A 12,294-nucleotide genomic window follows, 5' to 3' on the forward strand; every position below is an offset into this window, starting at 1 on the left:
TCTTTTGTACTCTCCCAAGCGCTTAGTACAGGGCTCTGTACATGGTAAGTGCTCAGTAAATGCCATTGAATGAATGAATATGAAGTGGAGAATTGGACTGAAATAAGCTAAAGAGCCACCAATCAGAAATTCTACTGAACGCCGTCTATCGGGGAAAAAAAAAATCCTCTAACTGGGCCCTGCAAGCACATGTTCTGGGGTGGGGGAGAAAGTGAATGGTGCTGAGCTAAGGCAAGAGCTGGGGTCTGCTAATGTCAAAATATCTCCCTCCAGATTGTGAGCTCGTTGTGGGCAGGAATTTGTATGTTATATTGTGCTCGCTCAAGTGCTTAGTACAGTGCTTTGCACACAGTAAGCACTCACTAAATACAATTGAATGAATAAATGAACGGAAGAGTGTAAAGTAAGGGAGGCAGCCTGGGCCCTAGTCAGGAGAAGGCTCACCTCCTCCAAGAGTCCTTCCCAGACTAACCACCCCCTCTCTGTCACCCCCACTCACTCCCTTTGCTCTACCTCCCCTCCCCATCCCACAGCACTTGTGCATCTATGTGCATATCTGTAATTCTATTTATTTATATTAATGCCTGTTTACTTGTTTTGATGTCTGTCTCCCCCCTTCTAGACTGTAACCACATTGTGGGCAGGGATTCTCTCTCTCTTTATTGCTGAATTGCACTTTCCAAGCACTTAGCACAGTACTTTGCATACAGTAAGTGCTCAAAAATAAGATTGAATGAAATAAATGAGAGGATGGAAGCTTACACTACAGTATGGGACCCAGGCAGATGAGGAAACTGAGGCACAGAGAAGTTAAGTGACTTCCCCAAGGACAAATAGCAGGCCAGAGGTGGAGGGTGAAGGAGTAAGCACCCAAAGCCTTAGTGGAGGAGAGGACTCTTGTGCATAGGTGAAGGGCAAGTGCTGAAATGGCAGTAGGAGCAGGGTGAAATGAGAGTTCATTCATTCAGCCATATTCACTGAGCACTTACTGTATGTAGAGCACTGTACTAAGCGCTTAGAAAGTACAATTCAGCAACACATGTAGACAATTCCTACCCAACAACGGGCTCACAGTCTAGATTTTGGAGCAGATGTGATTTCAGGAGGACTTTCATTATGGGAAAGCAGACTGTAAATTCCTGGGCAGGTAATGTGTCTGTTTATTGTTGTATTGTCCTCTCCCACGCAATTAGTACAGTGCTCTGCACACAGTAAGCACTCAATAAATATGAATGAATGAATGAGTGTTTTACTGGATGTGGAAGGGGGGCGGGGGAGAGAGGGAGCTAAGGGTGTGCGGCAAGAAAGAGGAGAATGAGGCCAAGGAAGTAAATATGCTTGAAAGGAAAGTTTACAGTCAGGCTCCTGTTCTGGGGCTCAGCCCCGGCTGGAGTGAGTGACTAGGGGTGAGGGGAGTGAGGCTCACCCGTTGGTCTGCATAAGATCCGGACAATCAAACCGGGAGCCAGCTCCTCCTGGAAGCCCTGGCCAGTGGGGCTGAGTTCAGTCTCCAGACCCTCGGGGAACAGGAGTTGGAATTATCTGAGGGTAAGCCCCCCTAATAAACACTATTAACTGATCGATGCCAGGCTTGGCTAGTTGATCCTGTTGGAATCCTTATTGTTGACTCATGCTGGCCTGCCTCCTTTCCTTAGCTCTTCCCCTTCTCTTTTCTGCATCCTCTTCTTTCTTGCCACTGCAGAGGAAATTCAGCTGCACATGTTTTTGAGAAAGTGCAGGATGTTGGGAGAGGATGTCATGGATGTGATCTGGATTTTAGGCTAGGATATTGGATTAGGAAATGTAATTTCCCAGGCTGATTTAGTGTGTCTGCTTTCCAGTGAGCATTAGGAGCATGCATTAGATTGAACACTGGCAGTTGGAGGCGAGGTAAATTAGGAGGGGGCAGTAAGAGCTCAGGGGAAGGGAGGAAGCTGGTGTGTGACTGTGTACTGGGCAGCAGCTGCCGTGTGGGGCCTTTCCTGGTTTCCATGGGGCCACCTGTCACCTGTGCATCTGGAAGCAAGCGAGGGCAGAGAGAAGCAGCGTGGCTTAATGGGTAGAGCATGGGACTGGGAGTCAAAAAGACCAGGATTCTAGGTTCTAATCTTGGCTCTGTCACTTGTCTGCTGGGTTACCTTGGGCAACTCCCAAGCACCTAGTCCAGTGCACAGCTCAATATTATTATTACTACTATTACTTGAATGTGATCCTGGCCTAATGGAAGGAGCGTGGGAGTAGAAGTTGGGAAACCTTGATTCTAGTCTTGACTCCCCTACTTCTGTACAGTGTGACTTTGGGCAAAGCAGTTAACCTCTCCATGCCTCAGTTTCATCATCTGGAAAATGGAGATAAGACAATGGTGCTTCTTTCCTTATAGACTGTGTATGCCTTGTGGAACAAGGACTAGGTTCAGTGTGAATACATTCTATCTGCCCCAGCATTTATCTCAGTGCTTGGTACCTCCTAAATCCTTAGTAAATACCATTCATTTTTATTATTGTTATCATGATCACTATTACCCTCAGACTTAACTGTATATACATGAGTGATTTCCTTTCCCTTCACATTAGATGGATAAAATAGAAAATATGGAAGAAAACAAGGGGATTGTCTTTTTGCGTGGAAATGAAAAGAGTTAAACAATGTCATCCTCCAGAATAGCATTGCCTGGACTCTGTGTTACCACTATGATATGTGGCTTCCTCCCTCCTTTTCCCTATCTTTATCTGCCTAGTGCCTATAGTGGATTCACTCAAAATATGGGAGAAATATTTCAGAATGCAAACTTTTTTTTTTGTCATACAGGATGATATGTTATATTCTTCAAGGCTGGTACCATTGATATCTGTAGGCTCCTTTCAGAATTTTATTTCTATATATGCATTATACTGTGATACATATAGTACTGGCAATATACAGCATTACCCCTATTCTCATCTAGGGAATGTATTATCTGATAAAAGTCATTTAACAGCTCACTTTTTTTTCCCCATCTGCATATAACGTATGCTGTTGGGAAACATCAGAATCTTTAAGAAATTATGGTTTGTGACTTGCTTTGTGTCAAGACCAATGATGGCTTTGTGTTGGTCATGTTTTAATTTCATGGTGACTTAGACCTCTTGTTTGTCATTAGATTACTTGCACAGCTGCTCTACATGAGTTCAGCTGCTCTTTAGACAGTTGGTCCTAGTCCTAAGAGGAAGTATTAGAACTTCTGTTCCTGAACCTTAAAGCTGTTTATCTTAGCTCAGCATAAGACCTTTTTTGGGAGGGAGAAATCTATTTTGCTGATTCATTTTAATGTTAATGTATCTGTTTTTGATTTGCATTTACTGAATGTGGAGCTTAACTACACAACTATATTCAGAAATAAAATCAGCCATTACACCTAAATTTAATGGGAGGCTTTATTTTTATTCTGCTGGACATCACATGAATTGCTAATGGGAAATCTGCACTCCTGCTGAAAGGCTAGTTTGAATTGAAATGATTTCTTGGAACCGAATAGTTTTGTTTCCCTGAAAATGTAGGGGGACTATTTTAGTTACGTATCTCATACGGCATGTGCACAAACTGATATATCTGGCACCAGAGGATTTAAAAAGAGTTTTGGATCCTTGAGATGTGAGTTTACCTATTATCCTGCTCATTTAGTTTTGCACGTGATTTACAGCTTCTTTCCATACCATGTTTAATTCCGACCTATGTATCCTCTCCCAGTGCTTAGTGCTTAGTAGATACTATTACTACTACCACTTGCTACTTCTACAGGTGAAAATGGCACATTAGGTATTCAAAGGAGTCTATCCAAATTGATGTGTGTGACAAGTTTTTTTGGTCTTTTTATCACCTTTATTGAATAAGAAGCCAAACTCTTACATTGTATAAACTTGTCTTTGGAGAAAAATTAAAAGCACAGCTTCATGAATTAGCCTTTCCAAATGGGATATTACTTGGAAAGACTAGTAAATTACTGTTTCAGGAGTTTAAATAGTACCTGAAAGAGTAAATGCACTGTTTTGTTATTTTGTTTAAAGTGATCACTTTATTTCCAGTGAGGTAATTTTATATACTGGTAAAATCTGGCTCAGCCTGAAATATCAATCTATATATGAACACAGTTATCTGTTCAAAAGGTCAGTGACTTGTCACGTAGTATCTGCTTTGTGAACTTGGGGAAGGTACTTCACTTGTGTGGGCCTCAGTTCCCTCATCTTTAAAGTGGGGATTAAGATTGTGAACCCCATGTGGGACAGGGACTGTTTGTCCAATCTGATAACTTTGTGTCTAACCCAGCGCTTAGTACAGTGCCTGGCATATAGTAAACATTTAACAAATACCATAAAAGCAAAATGGACATGAAACACTGTGATGTCTTTCATTCTCTGAGGGTAGATTTGAGTTTTCAGAGAAAAAATGGGAGTATTTAACTCTTAGGTTAGTATTGAAGTCTTAAACTTTAATTCTCTATACCTACTACATTAGAACTCTTTATTATCTCTTACAACTTGTCAGACCTTGATTTCAAAGGATTTTTTCAGTAGATGTGACATATCAAAATAAGCTATTCAATGAAATTTAGAGGTGAAAAATTGAAAGCTAAATCAAATTTGTATTCTTCCTAGAAATGAGGCTCTTGATTTTTTTCTTTCGCTCTGAATTGGTTTAATGTGTGTTGTTATATTTAAAACAAATTTGATTTACCTTAAAATCTTAGAGCTCATGTTGTAGGGTGTGATTCTGCTTCATTGTTATTGTACCCTAGTACTTAAGTTGTCTTTGGACAATTTCTCAATTTATATTGTTCTCTTTAAGAGCTTTAGGAGATTAGGAGGAAAGAGCTTAAGAAAAGTATTTGTGAATCAGGTTGTGATAAATATTTTGTATGGTACAATTCTCATCTCTGTGAATCATTTTTGCCCAGCTTGTATCTGCTGTGGATGAAATTTGAATCATCCTGTACTATTTGGCTTGGTGTCAAGAAAGTTGAACCCACCTCCTGTTTTGTTGGAAAATATATTGGAGACACATGCTGAATAGTTTGCTTCTAAAATGCTAGCTCCAATTCTTTGTAGTCTTGGTTTTCCCAGTTTCCCATTACTACCTTCCAAATATTGTAGTTTCTTTTATTTTAAACATCTTTGAGAGAGCTTTAAAATAACAGTTTATTATGGAAGACCAAGATGTTATCATTCTTCTTTTTAGTAAAAAGTTTTGATAATAATTATGGTATTTAGATACTTAAATACTTTACTAAGTGCTGGGGTAGATTCAACATAATCAGGTAGGATACTGTCCCTGTTCCACAGTGGGCTCATAATCTTAAATTTTGTTCTTTCACTATTGAACAGAGTCTTGAAATAAATGCTAACTCCTATTTCTTAAAACAACTTGTTTTTTCTAGACTCTTGTGGAATGCTTAAAAAAAGAATTAAATACAAAATAAAATGTCACTTTATTGCAAAGCCATATGTCATCTTAAAATAATCTCGCAAAATTGAAGTTGATCTATAATAAAGAATGATCACAGGACTGTCAAAGATTTATCTCTTATTGATAGTATAGCCACCTGCCTATTTTGGGTAGATTCACTTATGAATGAATGATAAATTGAACCATGGAAAGACTCTCTTCTGCATCTTCTAATCTTGCTACCCTCTACTACATCTCATTCCTTTTTCTATTTCCTTGCAAAGAGGCCCTGCACCCCCTACCCTCCCCATCACCCCGACTCACTCCCTTTGCTCTGCTCCCCTCCCCACAGCACATATGTAGATATGTACATATTTATAATTCCATTTATTTATATTAATGATGTATATGTATATTAATATGTATATGTATGTATATATTAATGATGTATATCCGTTGTGTGCAGGAATTGTCTCTGTTGCTGAATTGAACTTTCCAAATGCTTAGTACAGTGCTCTGCACACAGTAAGCACTCAATAAATGGGATTGAACTAATGAATGAAATAATTTACTCTGGAAACTTTCAGTAAGGCTGTTCAACCAGTTTCATACTGACATACTGGGGAGGGTAAGAATTCCAGAACTAGTTTATAATAACACAAAAAACGTTTCACTCTCACTTCTGGACAGGATGCTGGTCGGGAATTAGGGAATGTTCTTCCCATAAAATGCATCTGTCTGGATAGATTGTGCTGCAGTTTGGAGAGAAGTGTTTGCTAGCTCACTCCAACCACTAGGGTACATCTGCCATACCACAAGTTTTCTTTAATGGGTGTGTTTTGGGAATGTGCACATGTCTCCCTCAAACTCCTGCCCCCACCCATGTTATGAGATAATTTACATTTGGAAAATGTGATGATTTGATCCAAACCCGTGTTGTCAAATCCAATAGAGTGGAACCAGAGACCTTATTTGAAAAAAGCAGACAAGGTTGACCCCTTTCTGAGGAAAACACCTGCTAACTAATCCTTTTACTGAGAGGATTTTTACCAGCCTAGCCTCCCCAGGGCAGATAACACAGGAAGGAAGATAAATGGAAGCCACATTTTGTTAGCATTGGCCAGCAGAAATGGTCTCTTGCTGCAGGTCAGTGGTTTCATTCAGGCCGGGCCATCCATGAGACGGGCCATCCATGAGGGTTAGGTTGGGGGAAAGCACTATGATTAGCCAATGGCAAATCATAAATTCACTGGGAAAGAGTTGGGAGTCGTAGTTAGGTTTTATAATGACATTTGTTAAGTGATTAGTATGTGCTAGGGACTGTTCCTTATCAGGAGGAAACAGTCCCAAAACATGGTGAGCAGAATAAATTTGTATAGAGCCCATTTACTTGGCCCAATGTGGTTAATAATAATCATATGGTTAATAGAAACTATTATCATTATAATTGAGGTATTTGTTGAGGACATTCTATGTGACAAGCACTGTACTAAGCACTGAGGAAGATATGGTATATGCAGATAGAACACAATCCTTACCTCATATGGGACTCCTCGTCTAAGTAGGAGGGAGAACAGTTATTTAATTCCCATTTTATAGATGATGAAACTGAGACACAGGGAAGTCACCTGGTTGGGGAGAGCAAGCTCTTTTATGAACTAGACGGCTGGAAGATTGCCATCCAGAAAGATAGAAATGAAATACTGCAGTTTAATATCTTAAAAACAAAAATCAAAGGATCACACATGCGTTGGCAAACTTTTATAACTGCAACCAAAGCACCTTGCATTTTGCAAGGCTGGATAAACAATTTTTATTCCTGAAAAGGCATTGTCCCTCATGTGGAAACTTTCTGGCATACAAATAACAATTTTAAAGCTGCATTTTTTTGCTTCTAGTTCTTCATATGAACAATTTCTAAGCAATATGCCTAGTGGAAAGAGCAAGGGCCTGGGAGTCCAAAGGACCTAGGTTCTAATCCTGACTCCGCCACTTGTCTGCTCTGTGACCCTGGGCAAGTCATTTCACTTCTCTGTGCCTCAGTTACCTCATCTGTAAAGTGGAGATTAAGACTGAGCTCTATGTGGGGCAGGAACTGTGTCCCATCCAATTTGCTTGTATCCACCCAAGTGCTTAGTATAGTCCTGTCACGTAGTAAGTGCTTAACGAATACCACAGTTATTATTATTACTAGCAATATGAGTACTTTATTGTCTGTTAATTGGTGTTTAAATTACAATATAATTTGAAAACATCTTAGTAAAGCAATTACTTGTTAGAGGATTGAGTGACTTTTTCATGAGGAATAGAGGAAGGAGATGGTTTTTGAGTTTCCACAGAGCTGGATAGAAAAGAACAAATACTGAAAACACAATTTCATTTTGGATCAAGGGCTCTGAAGTGATTCCATTTACATTTTTAAGATATTGGCTTTGGAAACATTATCACTTTACTTTGGGTAACAGTTCAGTAAATATTACCTTAAAATGGGCAAAATGAAGTAAAATACTATATTTAAAAGTGAATGATCCTTAAAATTATTGAAAGCAGTGAAAGGATTGTTGAGAGATCTATGAAAGAGTTATTTTAGTGAAAGGAGTCCATAGCTTGTAACCAGAGGGATTTTGGCACATAATAAACACTTAACAAATTCCAACTCATTATTATTATTACTAGGAAAATTTTAAATCTATTAAGACTACAGTCCAAGAAAAGCAAGATAGAGTGGGAATTGATTCAAATTAAAATGAAATATGAGCAGGAAAGAAAGAAAAGAAATATAGATTGAATCTGCTGTGAGTAAAGATATTCAATTCACCAGTACTTGTGCATTTACAAGCTAAAATAAATGTAAGCTTTACTGTTCTTGTTGAAGGCTTATCTCCTATTCCTCAAATCCTTAATCTCCCACTGGGAACAAGTTAATTTATTTCCTGTTTAGTAATTGTCTCTAAGAGTTTGTTGTTTTTTAAGTGTCACAAAGGAGCAGACTTCCCTATATATGCATCCATGTTATTATACACAATCTAATGAGGATAATTCTATTATACTAGGGGTACTGTTGAAAAATAGAAGCATCCAACGTGGAGACCTTTTGAAACTTGTAAAAACATTTTTTTTCCCAAGCATATTTTATGTTCAAAATTTAATAAGGTCTTTTTGGGAGAAAGGTTTTATCGCAGGGTGATACACTACTCAGCCATATTTATTTTTGAATTTTTTTTTATGTGTGTACATCTCCTGTCTTTGTCCAGTGGACCTGAAATAATTTTAAAAAAAAATAGGTAGCTACATAGGTCATGAACGCAAGCCTCTAATTGTGGGCTTGTTTATCTCCCTCTTTAGGTTAATGACATTCAAATTTGGAATGAGGACTTCTTTCATTTGATTAATTTCCTGCAGTCATGTGATTCACCAAGCAGATACTTGGAGAAATAAACATTTTTTCTAAACAAATATTTTCCATTTTTATGTCCCAGGCACAATGAATGTTATTTCTTCCAAGGTAACAAATTGATATCCAAGACAAAACTCATAGTAGTAAGTAGATTTGTGGCTTGACAGTTTACTATAAATTGCACTGTAACTATGGTTACCAGATCTAAGAAAATATGACCAGATCATGATCAAGAAGCCCAGATAACAACAGTTTGCTTTAAAAACTGAAAAATAAGCTGGATGTTCTTCCCATATTTTTCTATTTGCAATTTGGAATTAAAAATTGTATCCATGAAGATTTTAAATCAACTTTTAATTAATGTGTTGAAACTTTAATATTTTTAAAATGGTATCTCCTAAGTGCTTATTATGTGCCAGGTACTGTTTTAAGCACTGGGGTAGGTACAAATTAATTAGGTTGAACATAGCCCCTGTCCTGCATGGGGCTCACATTCTTAATCCCCATTTTACAGATGAGGTGAAGTGTTACTTACTCAAGATCACACAGTAGATACGTGGCAGAGCCAGGACTAGAACCCAAGTCTTTTTGACTCCCAGGTCTTTGCTGTATCCACTAGGCTATGCTTCTTCTCAATATGATTAGATAGGATTCTGTTTCTTTTTTCATTTGTAGTATTGTCTTTAGTAATAGGATAATTGAGTATGCAATTTGGTTCCCAGAAGGGGCAAAAAGAAGAAATTTACTTTTAAAATTAATTTTTTACTCATTTACCAAATGATTCACCAAAAACCTAGCAGAGTTGACATTTTGTGAATTTTTATATCACTTTATTTCATTTTATCAGCTGAGCAGGGTGCTATAGGACATAAGCCCTAGTAGTTTGCCTCACGATAATTTTAAAATATATTTCCTAGTAGTCAACCTAGATTTTTTATTTTTTAAAGGCATTCATGGTGATCTTGTTTTGTGGATACAGACCTAGACTGTGAGTAAATCAGTGGTACTTATTGAGCAATTACTGTGTGCAGAGCATTATACTAATCACTTGAAAGTCTACAGTAGAATAGTAGACATGACCTCTAGACTGAAAGCTTGTTGTGGGCAGAGAATGTGTCTGTTATATTGTTGTACTGTACTCTCCCAAGTGCTTAGTACAGTGCTCTGCGCACAGTAAGTGCTCCGTAAATGAGATAGACCGACTGATCTTAGCCCTCAAGGAACTTATGATCTAATAGGCATGACAGAGGTTAAAATAGTTTTGAGATGGGGGGAACATTTATGTGCCAATTCTTATACTGTGTTGCCCCCCAGCCCCCATCTGAAATCTGTTTTAATGTCTTTTTCCCCCTAGCGACTGTCAGCTCCTTGTGGGCAGGATTGTGTCTACAAACTGTGTTGTACTTTCCCTAGTTCTTAGTACAGTTCTCTGCACTCAGTAAATGCTCAATAAATACCTTTGAATGGCCTTAAATCCAGTGGTGAGGAGGCTCTGATTGATGCAGAGGTGGATGGGCAACCATTGGAAGTTTTTGAAGAATGGGGAGAAACAGTATGGCCTGGTGGATAAAGCAAGGGCCTGGGAGTCAGAAGGTCATGGGTTCTTATCCTGGCTCTGCTACTTGTCTGCTCTGTGGCCTTGGGCAAGTCATTTCACTTCTCTGTGCCTCAGTTCCCTCATCTGTAAATTGGGGACTAAGACTCTGAGCCCTTTGTGGGACAGAGTCTGTGTCCAATCTGACTAGCTTGCAGTCTCTCCAGCACTTAGTACAGTGCTTGGCACATAGTAAGCGCTTAATAAAATACCACTGTTATTAAGTCCACAGAACCTAGGGCCAAGTTGTTAGTCTGGTTGGTATTGTCATTTATGTCCTCCTGCCAGTACCCAAGTGAAGTTTATTCATTTAGTCGTATTTATAGCACTTACTGTGTGCAGAGCACTGTACTAAGCACTTGGGAGAGTATAATACAACAGAAAACAGACACATTCTGTGCCCCCAATGAGCTTACAGTCTAGAGGGGAAGACAGATGTTCATATAAATATACAAATAACAGTTCTGTACTTAAGTGGTGTAGTGCTGGGCAGGGGGATGAATAAAGGGACCAAGTAAGGGTGACACAGAAGGGATTGGAGGAAGAGGAAAGGAGGGCACTTACATGGAATTTAACCTGATTAGATTTCTTGCGTATCCTATTACTTAAATATATTTTCACTAAAATTGCAAAATTTCAGCCACTTCATTCCAGTACATGGACTCCACCGTGCCGAACCATATTACTGCTTTGAGATCAAATTTAGCTAAAATGTAACAGAAAGAAGAGCCATACATTTTACATTTTTCTTGGCCTCCTTTAGGCTTTCCTGATATTCCTGGGTTCTGGGCATAGGAATAATGTTTACTTTCTTTGTTGGGTCATCAGAACCATCCTTGTGATAGTAAAAGCAATAATAAAGCTCTCAACTTTATTTTCCAAACCAGGAATTCAGGGAATCATTTCTCTTGAAGCTCCACCTGCTCCAATTTTGTAGTAACATGGTATATTTAGTTAAATGAGATTTGTTATTTTTCAAGTTGGCTCTTTATGATACAAAAAAATAGACCGAGTATGTTCTTGGGAAGAATATTATTTACTTATTTTATGCAAAGAATTTTGATCATTTTCTATTAGAACTAATGAATGTACATATACTCCCGTGAATGTTTGAATTCCTTCTGAAACACAACCTGTCTTCAGATTCTAATCTGGTTCTATCTCTCTGAGGTCAATTGTCTTGAAAAATTCCATTTTAGGAACTCAGTAATTATGTGGATGAATGACAAAAGGTGGTAAGGATAATTGGAAGATGTTCAGTGCATTCTTCAATTATTCAGATGATTCTTATGGACTGTGTATAGCATTGTTTGTGCATATGAAAATATTTGTCTTTATGGATTAATGTTTGTCTTGGAATTGATCATGGCTAACTTCCTGAGTCTGTAAGCTAATGGATAGTTTCAACACCGTGCATGGAGTAAATATTAGTCCAGAATTAGGAATATAGGATTTTAAATTGAAAGTACATTTTCTGTATTGTCAGTGGACCTTTATGCTTATTTCAATTCAAAAGACCTAGCCCAAATCTAAATCCTTCCTTGCACTTTTATCACCCTTTTTCTATGATAATGCCACATTTATTTTCATTTCTTTTCCAAAGCATTTACTAAAGTGATCCTCTTTGCCCCTTCCCTGTCATCCTTATGCTGTAGGGTGGGGCAGAATCTATCAGTGGTATTTTGTGAGTGTTTACGCAGAGCACTGAGTAAGTGCTCGGGAGAGTATAATACTGCTGAATTAGCAGACATGTCCCCTGCCAAAAACAAACTTACAGTCTATTCAGTAAGTCATATTTAACGAGTGCTTATTATGTGTAAAGTGCTGCACTAAGCACTTAGAAGAGTACAATATAACATTATAACAGACACATTCCCTGCCCACA

General features: G+C 38.4%; 1 protein-coding gene across 23 annotated transcripts in view; it reads left to right on the forward strand.

Moving 5' to 3' along the window:
* The window catches only part of EPB41L3 (erythrocyte membrane protein band 4.1 like 3), a 177,744-nt gene that overhangs the window by 44,005 nt on the left and 121,445 nt on the right, over positions 1–12,294 (forward strand). The window lies entirely within an intron of this gene.

Source organism: Ornithorhynchus anatinus, chromosome 5 (genome assembly GCF_004115215.2).
Source record: "Ornithorhynchus anatinus isolate Pmale09 chromosome 5, mOrnAna1.pri.v4, whole genome shotgun sequence".
Lineage (NCBI taxonomy): Eukaryota > Metazoa > Chordata > Mammalia > Monotremata > Ornithorhynchidae > Ornithorhynchus > Ornithorhynchus anatinus.